The sequence below is a fragment of the Vicugna pacos genome, chromosome 4 (genome assembly GCF_048564905.1).
Source record: "Vicugna pacos chromosome 4, VicPac4, whole genome shotgun sequence".
Lineage (NCBI taxonomy): Eukaryota > Metazoa > Chordata > Mammalia > Artiodactyla > Camelidae > Vicugna > Vicugna pacos.
In genome coordinates this window covers 43,148,630-43,168,629 of record NC_132990.1, presented here as the reverse complement: position 1 = coordinate 43,168,629, position 20,000 = coordinate 43,148,630, and the positions used below count along the sequence as shown (strand labels likewise).

General features: G+C 41.9%; 1 protein-coding gene across 2 annotated transcripts in view; it reads left to right on the top strand.

The window, feature by feature from the left end:
- GNA14 (G protein subunit alpha 14) overlaps positions 1-20,000 on the top strand; it is a 150,341-nt gene that overhangs the window by 12,752 nt on the left and 117,589 nt on the right. Inside the window, exons 1-2 of one of the 2 annotated variants that reach the window (XM_072959620.1) lie at positions 2,832-3,006; positions 6,437-6,506. The exons of the other annotated variant lie outside the window; for it this stretch is intronic. The gene's annotated coding sequence lies outside the window, so the exon portion shown is untranslated. Of the gene's footprint in view, positions 1-2,831; positions 3,007-6,436; positions 6,507-20,000 lie in introns of those variants that run through there. 2 annotated transcript variants of the gene reach the window in all.

Below are 20,000 nucleotides of genomic sequence, written 5' to 3'. Positions count from 1 at the left end.
AATTTACAATCTCAGCCTGAAAGTTAGGACAGTGTTTCAAGCCCATACATTTTCTTGCAACGCAAAGCATCACTTATTCCTTTATTCCAATTTTTACTGTTTTAAAAAAAACCTTCTAATTAGCTCATTTGAACTGATTGGATTCTGTATCCACTGCCCCTTGCAATGGCAGCTAGTTTCTTAACTACCTAATTTGTGCTGAAGAGATGCTACATTTTATAAAAAGCTCTTCTAGCTGTCTGGTGACCATCACTTCTGATTCTTTTACAGTCACCGAACTTTAAAGAGGAGACACTTAGATCTTGGATTCAAGAGATGAGGGCCACGAGGTTGTTTCTTAAAGCTTGTCTTGATTCTTCTTTGGATATTCTGTGTTTGAACACATCAGTCTAATATTGTTTGCATATCCCTTTACTTTCTATGGAAACGTTAAGCTATTTAAGAATGAATGAAAGAACAAGATGAAGTAGAGTGAATTAAATACAGAGCCCTTGTCACAGACCATAAACCTACATAAACCTACCCAAAACTCCCATCAGCTGGAAGCCGTCAAAGCAAGTGTTTGGGTTTAAATGCTTCTTCTTTGTTCTAAAATGCCTAAGGGTTGACTGAATCACCCCCTTTAATATCTTCTCTTTGTATTTGTTGCTGTGGAATTGCAGACTTTCTACAGGTAGCTCATGCATGAGGAACCTGCTGGAACTTTCCCTGAGCTCTTTCAGATTACCGCTCATTTAGGATAACGAGGAAGTCCTTCTGCCTTGCCTAGTAATTCAATATGTGTCTGTATTTGGGGTAGACAGGTGGAAGAAATGAAGAGGAGGTTTTGGTTTATTTGACATAAGCTCACCAGGATAAGACTGGACACTAAAGGTAGTGTCTATCACTTAGACATGGCCTCAGTGTAGCCACTTTGTTCTGTGTACACACGTACACCCACAACCCCCCCCACCAACTATCACTAGGTAATTTGCACTTGGAAGGCAATTTGAATTTGCCCTTAGGAGAATTAAACCAGTTCTGTCTACAATGTAGTTAGATCTTGGTGCAAACCAGAAAATGGCCAGAAAACTTATTATCCCATGGAAGTATATTCATTTGTTTAAAGTGTTCATTTTGAGAATCTAAATTTTCTGTTTAAAGTCATCTTGCTCTTTAGGGAGAATCATGTTGGCCAAAACCGAAAGGGTTTTGTTCTTAATTATTACGAGTCGAAAAACTCAAAGAATATCTTAATTTGTATCGATATCTGATAGAGCTATAGTTAGTAATATTATTTCTGATTTGTATTTCTTCCAGAATTCTAAACATTCCTTATTACATTTGATACATTGCATGTTTAATGACTTGCTTTCCCTTTAATGCTTTTAAACTTTCAACTATCTGAAAAGGCTGGATGTTGTCTAAAGCCCTGTGGATGACTTGCCAGATATCTTTGGTATGAGTCCCAGTATGGCTTCTATTTTGCAGTGTGACCTTGGACAATTCATGTAAGTAAAACGAAGAGGCTGGATTCAGTGCTTCCAGCTCTGGGTTTCCGTGGTAACTCCTCAGCCATAGTGGAAGTGCTGGTTACCTTGATCACTCAGGGCAGACACTGACCCACGTGCACGTGTGTGTAGTGGCTGCCTCCAGCAAAACGGAGGAAGTAGTACCTGGTTGCTGTTTACCTTGGGGGACAAGTGGCAGAAATAGAGCTCTTCACATTCCTTTGTTCTCTAAGCATGTCTGACATTTCAGGTAACATGAGACTTTTTATATATAGGTTTGTCAGGGACAAAAATGTATTGAATGCATTCGAATGAATTGAATGCATTGAAATGAATCATCTAACTGGGATTGTAGAAACGTCTCTTGAAATAAAAACGACTCCTAGGAGGTGGATGAGATGGATGAAAGGGGTCCAAAGGTATAAAGCAGGATTAAGTGAGTTTGTCAAAGTCTCTTGCTGCTAGATGGGAAGCTGGGATTTGATTGACCAGGTAGTTTGATTCCAGGGGCTCCCTGCTCTTCGTACAGCTCCTCTCTCCTGCCCCTGGTAAAAGAGTCAGCATAGGGCATCCATGGCTGGGTTGGGCAGTGGAAGGAAGCTGGAGGTAGAGACAAGGGTCTGGCATGTGCTTCTGGGTCTTCCGTTACAGTACAATGGGGATTTTAGACAAGTCTTACGAGTTGTCTGTAATGGAATAGAATGTGAATTGCTGATGTGAGCCACACACATAATTAAAAATTTTCAAGTGGTTACATTAAAAAAAAAAAGAAACAAATTAATTTTAATAATATAATTATAATATTTTAACAATATATTTTGTTTAATCTAATATATTAAAATATAATCATTCAACATGTAATTGATAACATTATCAGTAAGGTATCTTATATTCTTTTTTTATATTGAATCTTTGAAATCTGGTGTATGTTTTACATTTACAGCAAAACTCAATTCAGATTATCCACATTTTAAGTGTTCAGTGGCCTCACACGGCTAGTGGCCACCATACTGGATAGCACAGCTCTGAACCCTTGCACAGCTGTGAACTATAAAACAAGACAGTGGTAATGGAGGATCCATAAAACCTCAGCTCTGAAATTCTAGGAATCTATGATGGGAAGCACCTATACTTCTTAAGATGCTGACCATGAGTTTACTTGTTTCTTCCCTGCTTAAGCAGCATGAAAAATGCATTCTAAGGTAAGAATTCAACAGTAAAGGAAATTCTTTATGACTCACAAAGGCAATGTCATGTCAAGATAGTGTGTGTGTACCAAATAAGAATTTTCAGAAAGTAACCCTTCTTTGATGGGTAAAAAAAAAAATAATGAAAATCAATTATTTTCCTCACAAATACCTGGGAGCTTACACCAGCTCCTGTTCCAGGTCTCTGGAATTCAGAAGAGAGCAATTCAAAGCTTCTGCCCTCCTGGTGCTTCCACTGCAGTGTGACAGTGAACAGACGTGCAGGATGATTTTCGGTTAGCCAGGACCATGAAGAGAAATAGAGCAGAGTAAGCAGTTAGAGAGTGGAGACCTGGGGGATCAGTGGGTCTAGCTTTGAAAGGAAGACTTCTTTGAAGAGGTGACTATTGAGGAGAGATTGGGTTGAGAGATGGGACAAGCTGCGTGAAGACCCAGAGAACAGGGAGCAGGGGGTGACAGCGTTCGAGGCTGGTGAGACAGCCTGAGGTGGCAGTGGGCTGAGTGGGCTTGTGGAAGAGCTACAAGCACTTAGGTGAGCGAGAGAGAGGATGAGGGGAAGCAGGACTTTGGGTTTCAGTTTAAGGGCTGGAGAGACCACAGGAGAGTGGTGATTAGCAGACGGAGGTGATCTGATTGTCTTTTGAAAAAGAAAACTCAGAGAGACAGTTTAGACTGAATTTGGTAAGAGTAGAAGCAGGAGGACCAGTCAAGATGCTACAAAACTGGGTGACCTGTCGTGGCGACTTGACTAGCAGAGGAATTTTGGAGGTTGACTGAATTGATTAGATTTCATGTCCGTGTTGAAGGTTGAGTTGGTTGGATGTGTTTATCGACGGCCCCGGGGTATTCAGGGACAGAATCGAGATGATCCTTGGATATGGGGCTTGAGCATCCGGGCCAGCGGCAATGCCATTTACTGAGATGGCTGAGAATAAGGGGAAGGTGGGTTTGGCAGCAGGGAGAGGGACAGGGAATCAGTCACTCTGGGTTTAGACATTTTCAGATTGATGTCTATATGAAGGTAAACATCAGGATTAAAACTGAGGCTGGAGAGATTTATCATCTTCATCTTAGATATTTGGAGAGAGGACTTTGCTGTGACTCAGGGAGCTGGAAGTACAGTTACTGTTTCATCTGGGCACTGACTTTAATTTTGTTCCCGGGATAAAGATGAGGCCTTATGATGCTTAGCTTTGGATAGTGATATAAGCCACTGGGCTAGGAATCATGACTTAGACAAAGAAGTATTACCCCTTCACTGCTACCAGGTCTTGGTTCTGTGCTTGAGAAAGAGCTGTGACCAGCACTGGTAAGCAGATGGTAAGCATGCGTGCTGGTACAAGACGTTAAGTATTGAAATATTCCTATACCAATTGGTAAATGGCCATTCGCCTGAGTGCCCCCTCCTCTTGATGTTGTCAACCCAGCCATCAGGGCCTCACCTTTGGAATACTCCATCTCCCTCTACTTAACAGCTAGTAGGTAGTGCCTCACACAGCGATTAACTGCCTTTGTTCTGTTCCAGCCACTGGAGTGGAACCGCATCTGTTCTGAGTGGTCAGTCCCCATGCCAGGCCATAAGCATTGTTAAATATTTTGAGTATAACTCATGGTTCTACCCCTGGGTAGACCGTGACCAAGCCATGTGAAGCTAGGAAGAGGACCCTCATGGACCAGTCACTTTCAAATAATCCAGAATGCTGATGTCCTTGATCTCTTGCATAGATTATGTTCCTACTCTACATTACCATTAATGAACACTGCACAACACATCCTACACCAGCCAGCATCTGGGTTGACAAGACCTGACGTGCTTTCCTTATATCCCAGCAGAAATACTACAGATGGGCACTCCCCAGCTTACTCTGTGACTAAGAACTATGAGATTTCAGACAGACCCTTTATTCCTTTATTTCACATTTATACCATCAACCAAGACCAAAGTAAGAGATATCTGAGTTAGTACAATGAAACAAGAAAAGACTTTGCTCTCTCCTTTGGACTCCATGTTATCTCTTATACAAAACCAAACCAAAAGAACGGATGACTCTTGTACTTTGAGGGCTTGCATGCAAAATGAAACCTTAGTCATGATTAAATTCTTCACTCAGAATTTAAATCAATATATATACACGTTTATTTATATATAAATGTATATGTACCCATTTAAATAAATATATAAATGGTATGTATGTAACATGCAATTACATATTAATATATATATATATATATATATATATATATATATATTTCTACATACTTTACTTTCAACCACCAACATTGATTCCGGAGATGCTCCAAGTGTAGACTGTGTATGATGGTAAACAGGTTGGTGAAGGGACTTGGGTGGAGGGAGAGTGTGAACTCAGCTCCTTCTTGGTCATCCTGCTCTCCTAAGACCGTAGAGAGGGGACAAAAACAAGAAGTGATCTACAGCTGGATGCATGAGTGATGTGTCACAGAGCCAAAAGGGCTGTTACCAAAGGGCCGGGTCTGGGAGTTTTCCTGGAGGTGGGAGAACCGCTGAGGACCTGGCCAAGTCTGTGGTACTTAACTAAGGAGAAAATGAGACAAGGCACTTCCAGTATTCTAGACTATAAATAAATGTCTCTTAAGATTGACTTCCCTTCAGTGGCTTAAAAAACCATTCTCTCCTCCATCCCAATTAATTTGAGATAATTTCTGAGAAGTGCTGGGAGAGTTTATTCTCTAAAAAGTTGATGGCTCATTTGGAGCCTAGTGGCCTCAAGTGGCCGTCGCATTTCTTACTGGGTCAGTGTTCGGTGATGGTGCTCCTGTCACATTTGTTTCAGCCACAAGTCCATTTGCCTTTATTCCACAGGCAGCAGAGAACTTTCTCTGTGCCAAGAACTGTGGGTACAGAGAAGAGTAAGAATGACAAATGTAAGTGGATTTTCGGTTAAATTAGACTTTTAACCTCCCCTCGTCTTTCCAAGTTTATAACCATTTAGGAGGCAAGCTGGTTTCCGACGCTTTAAATGCTCTTGGCATTTACAGTATATTATGATTGTGGGAGTATTTGCAATCTACCACCCCCGACTCTTTCTCTGGGGATAAGACTCTTTTTCACTAGGTCTGCTGGTAGCTCTTCATGGAGGGGAATCTAGGCTGCGGATGCTGCTGAGAGAATGCTAAAGAAGCGAGGCAGGCCGCGTTGGTGTATAATAGAACTGTAGTGGGGAAGAGGGAAGACAGAAGAGCCATGGGCTGTGTGGCAGGGGGCTTTTCGGAGCAAGGTTTCAGACTAGGTGAGTTTCAGAGAACATTCTCTGTGTGGAAGATATTCAGAGAAACAGTGATAAGGAGAGACCATTTTGAACATATGTTTTGAAAATTAAGAATATACCTCCCCTGTGGCATTTTGTAAAGATTGAAAGAATTGGAAAATTAAATAGATGTTAGTTACCTCACTGTTTATATGAATATAACACAATGTCAAAACTGAGCTGCATGGAGCCCCAGGATTTGAGGAAATAACACTGAAAACACTTAAGATGTGAGCCTCTGACACTGATGCCCCAAGAACTGAGGCACTGGAATAGTCGGACTGGCCCCTGTGTGACCGATAATGAGGTGGGCCACTGGAACGTGGTTGGGTGTGAGGTGCACCTTTTCCGTTTATTAATTGGGACATTAGGAGAAAAATGTATTTTTAAGCCATTAAAAGGGAAATCCATTGTAAGGGACATTTACAGTCTTCTCTCTTTTTCTGCTTAGGTATCACCTATTTGGCAAGAATTAATCTAGCCCACAATCAACTTCCCATTCACAGTCTTCTTCATCTCCTGTAAGTCATCCTTGAAGCCATTAGTTAGAAAGCCCAAGGCTACAAGATAAATAGTGCCTTGTGGCCTGAGTTACCACTTGGGGGAAACCTGCCCAACCAGAGACACATGCATTAGACTTTATATGCACAAGTGAAAAATAAATTTCATTGTGTCAAGTCACTGAGGTTATGGGATTTTTGTTACTACAGCAGAGCCTAGCCTACTCTGACTAATACACTCTACTTCTAAGCAAGAAGTACAGCAATAACCTCTCTGCTATGCTCACTGACTGACTACACTACTAGTTGTTTCTTATGCTGTGGGGGAAGCAGCTGCTAATCTTAACGAATATATTCCTCTCCTCTCCAATGTGTTTTCCAACAGGATTAAAACTCTTAACGATGCTGCTTTGGCAACAAGAAAAGGAGATCAAGTGTGGGGAACAATTTAGTGGAAAATCATCAGCACACACCAAATTACGGTGGAATTTTCCTGAAGCCAGTTCAGGTTCTACAAGTTTAGCTTGTGAAGGAGCGAGTCTTTGCCTTCCTTTCCTTTGCCCTTGTGTCTTCGTATTTGTTTGCATTTTAGATTCTGGTGTTTGCTGTTTAGTTTTATTTATTCATTACACTTTTTGCCTGGTTTCAGACTCAAAGAACATGAGACGCCTCAGGGAGGTATTTGGCACTACCTACCCTCGCAGGTTGGTAGGAATGATGCCTGGAACGGGACCTTAGGGGAAAACATTTCTCATGATTGTCTCATTTTGGCTACCTGCCAGCCATGGTCTTTGGTAAGGATTTTGCTTTTGCTTTTTGGGTGTGATCTTTTTGCTTTTTTCCAACTGGTGGACTGTGTAAGAGCTCAGTTTTTGGTGTCTGCTTTCCACCTGTCACTTACTGTCTATATGACCCTTAATGAGTAACTTCACTTCTTTGGACTCTATTTGTTTTCTTATTTGTAAAATCAAATAAGATATACATGTATATCTTCAGCATAGCTTCTGGTTTATTATATCCGTTAAATAATAGCTCTTCTGTCGATATTACTGTTATCAGTGACAATATTACCTGTTGTTTCCTCTCTAGTTGTTTTTTTTCTTATGTTAATGTTTTTTAAGTTGTGGCTTTGAACATGGGTCTTGGCATGTTGCATTTTGGGGGCATCTGAAGTTTAGAAACTTCCAGATTATGAGAGCATTCTGAGTAGATTTGTGTCCATAGAGGCAGCTCAGTGTAGAAATCCAAAGGATAAATGCTGTTTGAATCACTCAAAATAGACTTTCCCATTTTTAACTTCAGCAGCAGGCTGTGGTGGGTGCAGGAAGAAGGCCAAGTTACTCACATCCCCCAACAGGAGAAAAATGAGTTATCATTTTCATTGCCTTGGCTTTGCATCCTTCTTCTTTTTCTCTGGAGATCGCACGTAGTAAGAAAAGGGTTGGAAGAGGGGCAGCGTACAAATGGAGGACCATTAAAGCCAAGGGAGATTTATTGTCTGAAATCTGTTTTCCACCTCCATGGCCACTGTTGGGAGGTGATTCCCCATGGACCTCTCATGTTTGTACATGTCTTGCAATCAGGGCACTAATTGTCCATTTCCTGGACTTTCTTTTCAAGAATGTTGGTAAAACAAAAAGCCTTGAAAGATAGAGATAGTGTTTTTCTCCAGAGTAAAGGGCAGGCCTGCTTACTGCCCATCATAAAACTTTCAAGTTTCCTAAGCTTAGAGTTCCTCTCCTGTAATGAAACCACAGAGCTTTCAGGCGTGCATCTGGGCCTGTGCACAGAGCCCCCTTGGGACTTTGGGGCGGGAGAACTGATACTAACATGCTGATTCTCATGCTTCTTTCAGTGCTATTGGTAATAAAGTCCTTTGTCTCTGACCCTGGAGTCTCATGCCTCCTTCCAGCATCTATGAAAATGGTGGCAGGCTAACTTGTTAGCTTGCAAATAGGGTAAAATCCCAGACCCTTCTTAGTTCTTGACAGCCACCATTTTAGTTACCAGTCTTCTAGTGTTAAAAGCACATGAGAATAAGGCAGGGTAAAACCAATGTAACTGAACTGCAGCTCTGAGCCATGTGCTTCATTCTCGGAGTGTGTCTTTGTCTACTTCTTATTCTTCTACTCCTTTCCTCCTCATTCTGCATCATTAAATCCCCAGGCTGACAAGGGCAAACTCATCTGTGAAGGGTGAGGGAAGGGAAAAAGGTTTAGAAGTGAAGTCAGACTCCTTTTTAACACAAATGAGGGGGGTGAAATGGGTGCCAGTCAGATGTTAATCCTCTCTGTCTCATTGTAAGCAAGAGTCCGATCTTACAGCTCACAAATATTTCCAATGGATGATTATTGTTTTTCTCTTCTCTAGTCTATAATATAACAGAATTATGTATCAAAAGTAGTTTATTTGGTTGCCTACATTTGGTCAAATTCATACAGTTATTGGCACTAATGAATAAATGGTTTATTTAGCTTTAAGTTCGTGAGAGTAGAGGAGCATGTTATAGACTGAATGACTGTGTGTGTTCCACCACCCCAAAATTCATATGTTGAAGCCCTAATCCCCAATGGGATGGCATTTGGAGATGGGCCTTTGGGAGGTTAATAGGGTTAGATGAGGTCATGAGAGTGGGGCCCTGGCCCAGTGAGATTAGTGCCCTTATAAGGAGACACCAGAGAGCTTGGTTTCTCTCTCTCCACCATGTGAGGACACAGTGAGAAGAGAACCATCTGCAAGGCAGAAAGAGTTCTTGCCAGGGACCAGATTGACTAGCACCTTGATCTTGGACTTCCCAGCCTCTATAAATATGAGAAATAAATTTCACCCAGTGGTTTAAGCCACCTGGTCTATGGTATTCTGCTATGGCAGCCTAAGAAACGAATACAGAACAGGCATCTGGCATTGAGGAGACGTTAAGCAGTCAGAAAAGTGTGTGAGGGTCTTTGGAGGTGGTCTCCCTTGGAAACTTTCTTTGGATTTTCACACCCATTCCTTATACCATGTTCAAGTGTGTGAGACTCAGATGATGTTCATCTGCAAAAGATATATCTGAACAAGTGTGACCCAGTATGCCCTCCTCAAGAGCCTTCACTAAGCTATCTCAGCTCCCATACGTGCTTACTTGAATCACCAGCCTCATATAGTGGTTCTGTCAAGCCACTCTCCCTGCTCATTGATTTATGGTGGCTTCTGCTGTTAGGATTCATCAGCAGTCACTTATTATTCTGACTGCTCATGCCTTCTCAGCATGTCACTTGAGATCTCTGTCTGTATGAGCCAGTGATGAGCTTGAAATGCTCTTATTCTGCCTCCATTGTAATCTGTCTTTTCTTTTATTATCACAGACTGTTGAAGCTTGAAAGAATCTCAAATCATTCCATGCGAATCCATTATTTTCCAAGTAAGGAAAGGAAATTGTTTTAGCTTAAGTGGCTATAAAACACCATAAACTCGGTGGCTTAAATAACAGACATTTATTTCCTACAGTTCTGGAGGCTCGGAAGTCTAAGATCATGGTGCCAGCACGGTTGAGTTCTGGTGAGAACCCCCTCCTGGCTTGCAGGTGGCTGCTTCCTTGCTGGATCCCTATGTGGTGGAGAGAGGAAGTTCTGGGGTCTCTTCTTAGAAGGGCACTAATCCCATTATGGGGGCTTCACCCTCATGACCTCCTCTAAATTAGATTACCTTTCAAAAGCCCCCCCTCCTAAAACTGTCCCATTAGGAGTTAGACACGCAATCTGTGAATTTTAGGGAGACAGACATTCAGTCCAAAACAGAAGGCTTAGAGAAGTTTAAGTTTTTGAGCCATGCAGCATTTTTCCTTTCACAACATCTACTCAGAAAATGACTCCCCCATGAACTCTAACTAATTAAGCCCTTTATAGCCCATTTGATGGCAGCATTCATGCAGCAATTCTCTTTTGAGCTTTGCTGAGACACAGTGGGTATGCTAATACGCAGGAGACATAGCATCTGAAAACAGAGATCGCAGTTTTGATGTTCATTATCCCTATTTAATGATAATGGCCATCCACCTCCTGAAAAGAAGGCGCTATGCATATTAATGAAGAAAGAATTCAAGAGGTTGAGATTCTGAATTTGTATAATCACAGGATAATACTCATTAACTAGTTGTTCCCAAAATAACCAACCTAATAGGTTTGTAGGGAGAAATGTTGCTTGACTTTAAAGAGATTTGTACATACTTGTGCTAGAAAGATTAAGTAAGAATAAGGTTTTTAAAATCCTGGTAACAAGAAAATTACTTTCTTAGAATATATTTTTGTTTGTTTGGAGATAGTCTTTTTTTTTTTTTTCTTTTTAGAAAATAATAGGTTTTAATTGCTGGTAATTTATCCAGATCAGTTATCTTGCCTTCTCCTGGGTCAAGGCTTTAAAAGGAGAGAACAGTTTTCTCCTTCTTGGAAGAATAATAAAGCACTTACAATGTTTCTGTTTCATTTCATGCTGCCCACCTAAGAATCTAGTTTATCTTGCTCTGGCAAACATTTCCTGAATCACTTCATTGTTTGAATGGCTCCCCACCCCCAACCTCATTAACAGGAAAGGGAGATGTCTCGCAACAGAATGTATTAAACTTATCAAGAATTGCTCTTTGCCAGTGGGTAGTCTTTCATGTAGTTTTGTTTTGGAATGGAAAAATAATGCTGCTTATGATGGGCTCTTACAACCTGGAAGAAGTTTAGAAATTGTGTAGTTCAGTTTCATTATTTCAAGCTGAGGTAACTGGAACCGAGAGGAGAAACTTGCTTAATTAGTAAAGAATCAAAACTAGAGCTGCTGCGGGAAAAGTGGGTGCAAGAGGATGGTCACACCCCAGGGACTGGCCGCCAAGTGGGGGGTCACTGGTTTCCAGCAGGAAAGAATTCAAGAGGGAGTCATAGTAAAGTGAAAGCAAGTTTATTTAGACAGATACACATTCCATAGACAGAATGCAGTCCATCTCAGAAGGGAGAGCAGCCCAGGGGGTGGGGTGGGGGTGAGTTTTTATGGGCTGGATAATTTCATATGCTAACAAGTGGGAGGATTATTCCAACTATTTGAAGGAAGGGGATGGGGATTTCCAAGAATTGGGCCCCTGCCCACTTTTGGCCCTTTATGGTCAGACTCAGAACTGTCATTGCACCAGTGGGTGTTCCATTTTGTATGCTAATGTATTACAATGAGTATATAATGAGGCTCAAGGTCTACTGGGAGCTGAATCTTCTGCCATCTTGGGTCTAGCTGGTCCTGACCAGTATTTGTCCTATCCTCAATGGTTGTGTCTTTCTTTACTGGTTGTATCCTGCCCCCTTCCCTCCTATCTCAGAACCAATGCTCCTTGGCTTCCAGCCCAGTGTGGTTTCTGACCCATGATACTGGCCTCCTTTCTCATTGGATGGGGCTTTGTCTGCCCTGTTTCATCCTCATCCATGATAAGTGACAAAGAAACAAAAGATCAAATCTTGTGGCAATATTCATGCAACGGTTCTTCTTTGAGCCTTTTCTGTGATGCAAACATATGAGATACGTCACCAGAAAACAGGAATCTTGGCCTACTGGAAATTTCCACACTTACTGAGCATTTCTTTGTGCCAAACACAGTGTAGGTCCCAGGGTCAAACTGGCATTCACACAGCTGTCTGTGACTATCATGTGAAGTGAGCATTCTTGTTTCGGCATTTCTGGAAAAAAGAAAAGAATATTCTGACAGTGACTCTAGCTGAGGAAGGTCTCTGCTAGTCAGTCCAGTGGGAAAATGGCAGGGCCTTACTCTGCCTCAAATTGTAGACATCCAGCTCATAAAAGTAAGAGAACACGAGTGAGTCAGACTACTTGCTTTAATCGTCCTCTGTGAGTTAGCCCAAGTGAGGTTTCTCTGGGCTTTCCAGCCTCCTCTTCCATCACTTGTTCACCTTACACCTGTTCTCCTCCTCACTGAGCCGTCGAGTGAGCTTTCCCACTCCCATGCCAAACCTGCATGCAGGGAATTGCTGTGCGTTTGCAGCCTACTATGAATTTGTCAGTCACTCTTGTTTATCAGGTCTGTTCATTTTTTAAGCCTTATTTCTACGGATTGGGAAGCTTTTTTAATGGAAGGGGAGGGACCCAGGGCTTTTAAAACTTGGCGTAGCTGAGGTGTTCATTTTGGTATTCACATTTTATTCTGAGCATGTACGGGTAAGGAGGTAAGGAGTAACATGTGCCCATCTTTCCACCCAAGGATTGGTAATCTTCTCGGTCAATAGAGCCAAAATGCAGAATGCACTCTTTCTTATAAAAAAAATTTTGACAGATTTGTGGACAAGAAAGGAACACTGGTTCCTTTAGTCACCATCTAGCCCAGCTGGATTTTCATATTTAAATATTTCAGTTAAAAATTAATTCAGTATCTCAACATTAATTTTTATAGGATTACATACCAAGTTAAAATGGCATTTAAGCCATGTATCCAGGAATGCAGAGGCAAATGGTTTGCAATTAGGGTGTGGATTTTATGAAAACTGAAGTATTTGCCTGAAATGGGGGTGGATTCCTGTGAGATGGCACTAGAGTGGGAAGAAAAAGTGTTAAATAACTTAAAGACCTATTTTCCCCTCAAACACGGAGAGGGTTGGACTGTTGGCTGATGCTAAAGTCAATAAGAAGGGTAAAAATGATATAATAATTGTTAGCACCTTATAGCTTACAAAGTGCTTTCCTCTCTTTAGTTTGAACCTGATAATGACCCCACAGGTAATCAGGAATTACTTCATTTTGCCTTTGCGGAAACTCAGACACATGTAGCCAGTGATGGAGCCATGACTTACTTCTGGGCTTTTGGGCTCTGGATTATGTGCTTTTGCTTCCCGTCATTCTGCTTCCTTGTTAAGCACGGCCAGTGGTTAGTGATGAGAGAGAACCAGACGGGGTTTATCTTGCCATATTTTCTGACAGGATCTGTGGAGGTGTGGACTTGGGAGAATGACTGGCTGGTCCTGTTGCCCACGTAACCAGATTGACCTTAGTGACGATGTATGTAAGGAATCTCATCAACCCTGAATTCTACCCTTCTCTTCTGACTTTGGACCTCTACTGAGGGCTTCACCAAAATGAGACAGGCTTAACCTCAATCTTTGAAGTTCTGCCGTTTTTATAGGATTTGGGGAACATCTATTTTCACCAGATACTTGGTTTTCTTTAAATATAAACCATGGGACTGTCATCCTATGAGATCTTGTTACACTTGTGGTTTTGGACATAAACAGAACAGAGCATCTCAAATTTTTTTTATCCAAGTATCCTTAGCAGCAGAGGAAAATGAAGGAGAAATCCTGGGCACTTGGGCATAAGCTTAAGGAATCTCAACAGGAAGTATCTCTGAAGTCTTGTATTTACAAAAATGAATGGGGATTTTATGTTAGGTTCTAAAACATTTATTCCCATCTTAAAAATAACATTTCAGATTAATTGCAATGACAGATATCAACCTTCTAGACCTTTCCTCTGTGGCTTTGTGAACCCAGCACACTGCTGGCTATGCTCAGGTTTCTCTGCCCCAGTTTAAGAAGCACGGACCCAGGCGAATACTCGCGTTCTTCCTGTTTTCCCAGGACTGTAGGAATCTGGGGTCATTCCTGATAACAAAAGCAGGTGTGGTTTGGGGTCTCTATCTGTGGCTCTTAGACATTTACAGACATCAGACCAAATCTCAAACCGTTTCACTCCCATATTCACCCTCCATTTTCCTTACGAACTGTCAAAGCAGTATGGCCAGGAAGAGGGACAAGGCTCTCGTAACAGTGGGAAGTGATGCCTAATTTTAATATAAATGACATTGTTTATGGAAGGATATAAGTGGGCCCATATAACAGAGATCAGCATGAGCCTACCAACTGTGAGAAGAGCTTTGTGGGTCAAACTTTGATAACCACTGTTTTGTCAGGAGCCTGGTGTGACCAGATGTTTGCTCTACTTTAATGAAGGCAATAAAGGGTTGGCAGCAAGCAAATAAAATCCGGGACATGTGGGGCATTTATGAGTTGGGTGGCAGGTGAAATGATGTTCAAGACTTGTTACATAATTTGTGGGCTGTGTGAGATGAAAACGTAGGATCCTCCGTGCAAAAATTAAGAATTTAAAGATGGCAACACAGAGCATTAAACCAAGCCCAGGGCCCTTCTAAGCAGGAAGCCCCAGCCGTTGTACAGCTCACATGCCGTGCATCTGGCTCTGATAAAGTTGGTAAAATTGGGAAAGTTCTGGGTGTAGCTAGAGTGCAAAGGGAGAAATCATACATTCAAAGGTTACAGGAGGAAAAACAGAAGGAGGATGACACAAGGAACAAAGTTTCCTTGGAGGTGATGGGCAAGAAGAGGTGGTCCTCGCTGGAGAGGAGAGGAGAATGATGTAGGCTGGTGAGAACAAAAACAGATCCCACATCAGTGTTACAAACCAGGTCCCTCCCAGGGGTCAGCTGTAAGCAAGGATGGGTAATATTCTAGTAGGCAGAATGAGACCTCCACAAAGCACAGAATGGGCTGGTTAATTCATTGTAAGATTCTCTTTCATACCGTCCATTGAAACTCATCACAGTTGTATTTGCTATGAGATCAGAGAACCATAAATGAGTTATGACTATTGGTTTTGTCCACCTTGGAAAAACATTTAGTTTATAGGATGGAGTGATTCAGGGAATTGGCATGGATGGTGATTTCAGTGTCTTGAAAAGATGAAACTTGAACATCAGTGAACTCTGAAGGCTGTGAGCATGATTCAGACTTTATGGCAGACAGTGATCCAGTGCAGTGGTCATTTATTCAGGCAATAATCATTATGGGGGTGAGAAGCCAAACTCAAACAGAAATAGGAACAGGCAGGGAAGGATGTGTGTGAGGACAGTGAGGAGCCCCGGTGACCCAGGCAAGCCAGAGAGCATGGGGCCTGTTGAAAGACGCTCAGAGTCAAATAATTCTAGAACCCAGTGAAGACTGAGCGGAATCCTTACACAGTTTAGGCTTAATGGCTTGGCCATCAATTTGTAACCCCTGACAGATGAGTCACTGGGGAAAAGCAGACCCTTTAATGCCTCTGGAAAGCACTGAAATGGGGCGATAAGTATCTTCCAATGAATCTAAACCTTCCAAGCAGGCGGCAGGCCCCGGACTTCCATCGAGGGTGCATACAGCTGCCTTCTGCTGCCCAGCATCTGTGTTGTCCTATGTCCATCAGGTGGCTACAGGCTACCCTCATGATCTACGAGGGTTTAATTACTAAGCCGGAAGTTCTTTTATTGCTATGTGTAAACCCACTTCATTTTCATCCTGTTTCCTCTTTCTGTAGGACTCCCCACACCTAAGAATGACATCTCTTTCTACATAGAATAAAGCCCTGTTGTTACAGGCATGTGTGTTGTTTCCCCCGTTTGAAAATATTGGAAATCCTGGTTTCTAAAACACATCGTGTGCAGGACCAGAGAGTTTGATTCAGATAATGTTTATTCCATCAGAATAAATGAGGGTTCTATTTTTGAACACTGGGGTTAGTGCCCGATTCATCTTGAGTAAAAAAGATTCTTTCTTTTGCCAAAGATCCCCAGATCTTTGCATCATTTCTACTCTGTTTTTCACACTCTGGTTCCTTGTTTTGCTTTCTGGAATCTCTGAGTCTCTCAAGATGAATTGCCTGAGTGTGTTTTAGCAACTCTGGGTGCTACGTGACAAGTGTTTAGAGGGTTTGCACATTTCAGGCTGGGAAGAAGAAATTGGAGGCCACAAGTTTCCTAGTTGTGTTAAGGAGAACCCTCATACATTCCTGTGTATTGCTGTGTATTAGTCAAAAGAGAAGTCGGTTACTTTCAAACTTTCCTAAGGAAAAAAAAAATGATTTAAAAAAAAATAGTTTTACTGACAAAAGTTCTAGATAAGAAGGCTTGAGCTCCGATGTCAGGACAGACTTGTCTATCATGAATTTTTACTGGTTTGAATTGTGAAGATAAAAGGAGGCAGGCTCTAGCTTTCCCCTCTTCTTTCAGTCTGTTAGTGAGATACAGATTTGGGACCTCAGAATCAAGCCTGGGCCGCCAGTCTTTTTTTTTTTTTTTTTAAACTAGAGTGCTGTGAAAAGGCTGCCCCAAACAAGGACATGCATGACCATTTATTGCTGTATCTTAATTAAAACAGGAAGAGAAGTGTTGTTACCTTTCTTTTAAAACTGAGACACTTTGATGCAAATGCATACTCTACAGTTACAGATTTTTCTTTTGCTAGTTTTAAAATTTTAATTTCCTTCATTTGTGTCGGCAGCCACCATGTCCCAGGAGAGGGACACCTGTGATCTTAAACTTAGCTGTTACTCAGTGTAACAGAGGACCATGGAAGGGATGTCTCAACAGGAGAAATGCCTAGACTGGAGGAGGCCCAGTGACAGGTGTCGGCCACGGTCCACACAGCAATACATCCCGACTTGATGGTAATGGGAAAAAGACCAGGCTCCCCTGGGGTGGGCGGGGGCAGCATCCTCAGGGCTAGGCTTATCTGAATTACAAAACTGGTGGCGTTTGTCCCCTAAACTGATAGAATTTGTCCTTATGATCCTCTGTTTTCTGGACTGTAATCAAATCTTGTTTCCCAACAGAGCTGCAGTGCCTTTGTGGGAATTAGGAAAGGTTACCTCTCAGAGCAAATCCAATGGTGGTATTCAGCCTGCTTACCACCCTTTGTGTGGAGTGAGAGCTGCCCACAGTCCCTACACGATGCTGGGTATCACAGCAGAGGAGACTCACCTTTCTCCTCCCTGCTCAAAACTTCATTTTCCTGAACCACCTCGTTACGCAAAGAATAAATTCAAGCCAAGATGTTAACAGCCGTGGTTGTTCCAGGTGTGCCGTTGTGTTGCCAATGCTCTTTCCATCGTCCAGAATACTGTTTCCTGACTTTATATCTGCTCAAAATCCTATTTATTTTACTCTGTGATAAAAATCCTGACACTTGGCTGAGTTAATTTCCTCCTCTGGGTGGATGTTGTACTGGATGTGCTCATCCGTTCTCATATTTCTCATATTGCTTCATAAGTATTTTCTTGTCAGTCTCCCCTAATGGGAAATCCCCTTGAGATGAGAGGCAGTGTTACCCATTTTTATATCCCTGGCTCATGGTTCATTATTTAGACGTCAATAGGTAATCAGCAAGTAAGTAAGAATCATGTTGAATGCCCTGGTCAGTCAGACATAGTACCCACCACGATGCTTTCTCACTGAAATAGGGGACTCCTGGAGATGACTCGTTAAAGCAGCTGATCAAAGCGCAGGCAGCCTGGAGGACAGAACCCTCTTGGCTCTTTGCCCAGAGCCTAGCTGGTGTTTTACAATCTACTTGTGGTTGGATCAAGAATTAGTAAGAACTCGCTAGAGAGTAGTTTTATCCCTGTTGATTTTTTTTCAATTCCGTGAGTCCCGGAAGCAATGAGAATCTCCAAATGTATATCAGAAAATTGTTTGGTTTCATGGATTTGAGGCAAATGTACAGCTTACCTTTGCCCAGCAGTGCTATTGAGCAGGAAGCACTGTCTGTGAGGGAACATACACTCTAATTGGGTTGCTAAATATATCAAGTGATAAACTACACAAAAGGCCAGAAATCACAGCCTCTGGTGACTGGAGGAGTCTTCAGGGAGTGGATTTTTAAGCTGGATCTAGTAGAGTTTCAGTTTGTTCATGTGACTGAGAAATACTTCTCTGATGTGCTCCATTCTGTCCTAGGATAGAAGATACAAAGATGGGTCCGTCAGGAGTATACTTGTATTAGCTTTAAACTTTGGGGGTGGCCCAGCCCCTAAAATGAATACAGTTCTTTGCCCAGCCCCATGAAAAATTGCCAGATTAGCACAAGATGACTGTATGCGCTAAGTAATATACCAGCCAGGTTTCAGTGCCAACAAAAAGGAAAGAAGTTCCATATGTTCAAAACAAAGTTTTTTTTTAATTAAAAATTTTGTTGGAGGATGTTAAGAGGGAGAATTTTATCAAATATCTCATCTTTCTGTATATGTGGGAAAAATTCTACCATGAAGAGCTCTGAGGATGGAACACTGGGCGAGACCAATATTTTAAAAACTTAAGAAGATGGGTCAGAAAAATAATCGAATTGAAGCAGAGGCTGTTCACCAAGCTTATCAGCATGTTTGGGTACGATGCTGTGGGTTTTGTATGCAGACCTCAGTTTGGTCTTTAAAGTTATATTGTGCCCATTCAGGGCCGCTCAGGTACAGCCATTTCTGCTAAATGTGTTCACCAGTTCTCCAGAGAAGTTCAAGTTGTAGAATTAAAAGAGTTTTATGTGGTACACATGCAACATCTTAGAAGAAACCTAGACGTAGGCAAGACGTCTGCTTTGTCAGGGCAGTTCTGTTGGGTCGAATTAGGTCCTGAGGAATGTTGTTTGAAATGCTGCTGATAGCCATAAAATCATCCTTCAACAAATTCAACCAGGATTGAAATTCAAGGCTGGAAATAAGATGAAAAAATGACCAAACTCCTTTTTTCTCCCCTTGGGAATACTTTGGAACTATTTTAATTGCTCATTTCTATTTCTTCCCCTGATGCTACCCCCTGAAGTATATCCCAAGGGGTGTTTCATCTCCTTTAATCACAGTGTGTCACATGGCAGCATCAGAAGCCCTCATCGGGTGCCAACAGGGAGGAGGTGTGAAAACAAGGACTTTGGTTAAAAGGGAGCTTTAGGATTTCTCAGTCAGATTTATTTCTAATCCTAGGTAAAAACAGTGAACGAATATCAATTGTGTACTAACTACTATACATAAAATAGATAAACAGCGAGGTCCGACTGTAGAGCACAGGGAACCCTAATTTCAATATCTTGTCATAGCCTATAATGAAAAAGAATATGAAAAGGACTATGTACACGTATAACTGAATCACTACACTGTACACCAGAAATTAACACAACGTTGTAAACTAACTATATTTCAAAAAAATTTCAATGGTTATGGGCACCAAGTCTCTCTGGCCAGAAACAAAAAAATTAATGTAAAACACTGCTGTCCTTCCAAGATTTTTTTTAATCATCAGCTAAATGAACCATGGCTCATTTTCAGTCATTAAGAAAATGGTATCTTTTGGTCGATCCCAACACTTCTGTTTGTACTCGATGCAGTTCGGTGGCATTGTCTGTAGGGGATGAGCTTTGGCGTGGCTGGCGTTCGGAAAGAAGCACGTCCTCATGCAGGGGAACGTGCGGTGGCTTTGCATGTCTCTGTTCAGAAGCGTCTGTGGGGCTGGACATTTTCATGCAGTGCACTGAGTGATGCGTTCATGGCCTCTCGGCCTGCAGGGGAGATAACAGCTCCCTCCCTGAAGGTCTGACCGAGCCCCAATGTGCCATTTCCATTCTCTCCATCCTGGGAGATAAACAAAGCTCTGTGCTTGGGCAGTCTTCCAAAGGACCTCCTATCTTGTCTTTGTTTTTTAAAAAAAAAAAAAAAGCTCAGTCCATGAAGAGGCGCTTGTCTTTTGCA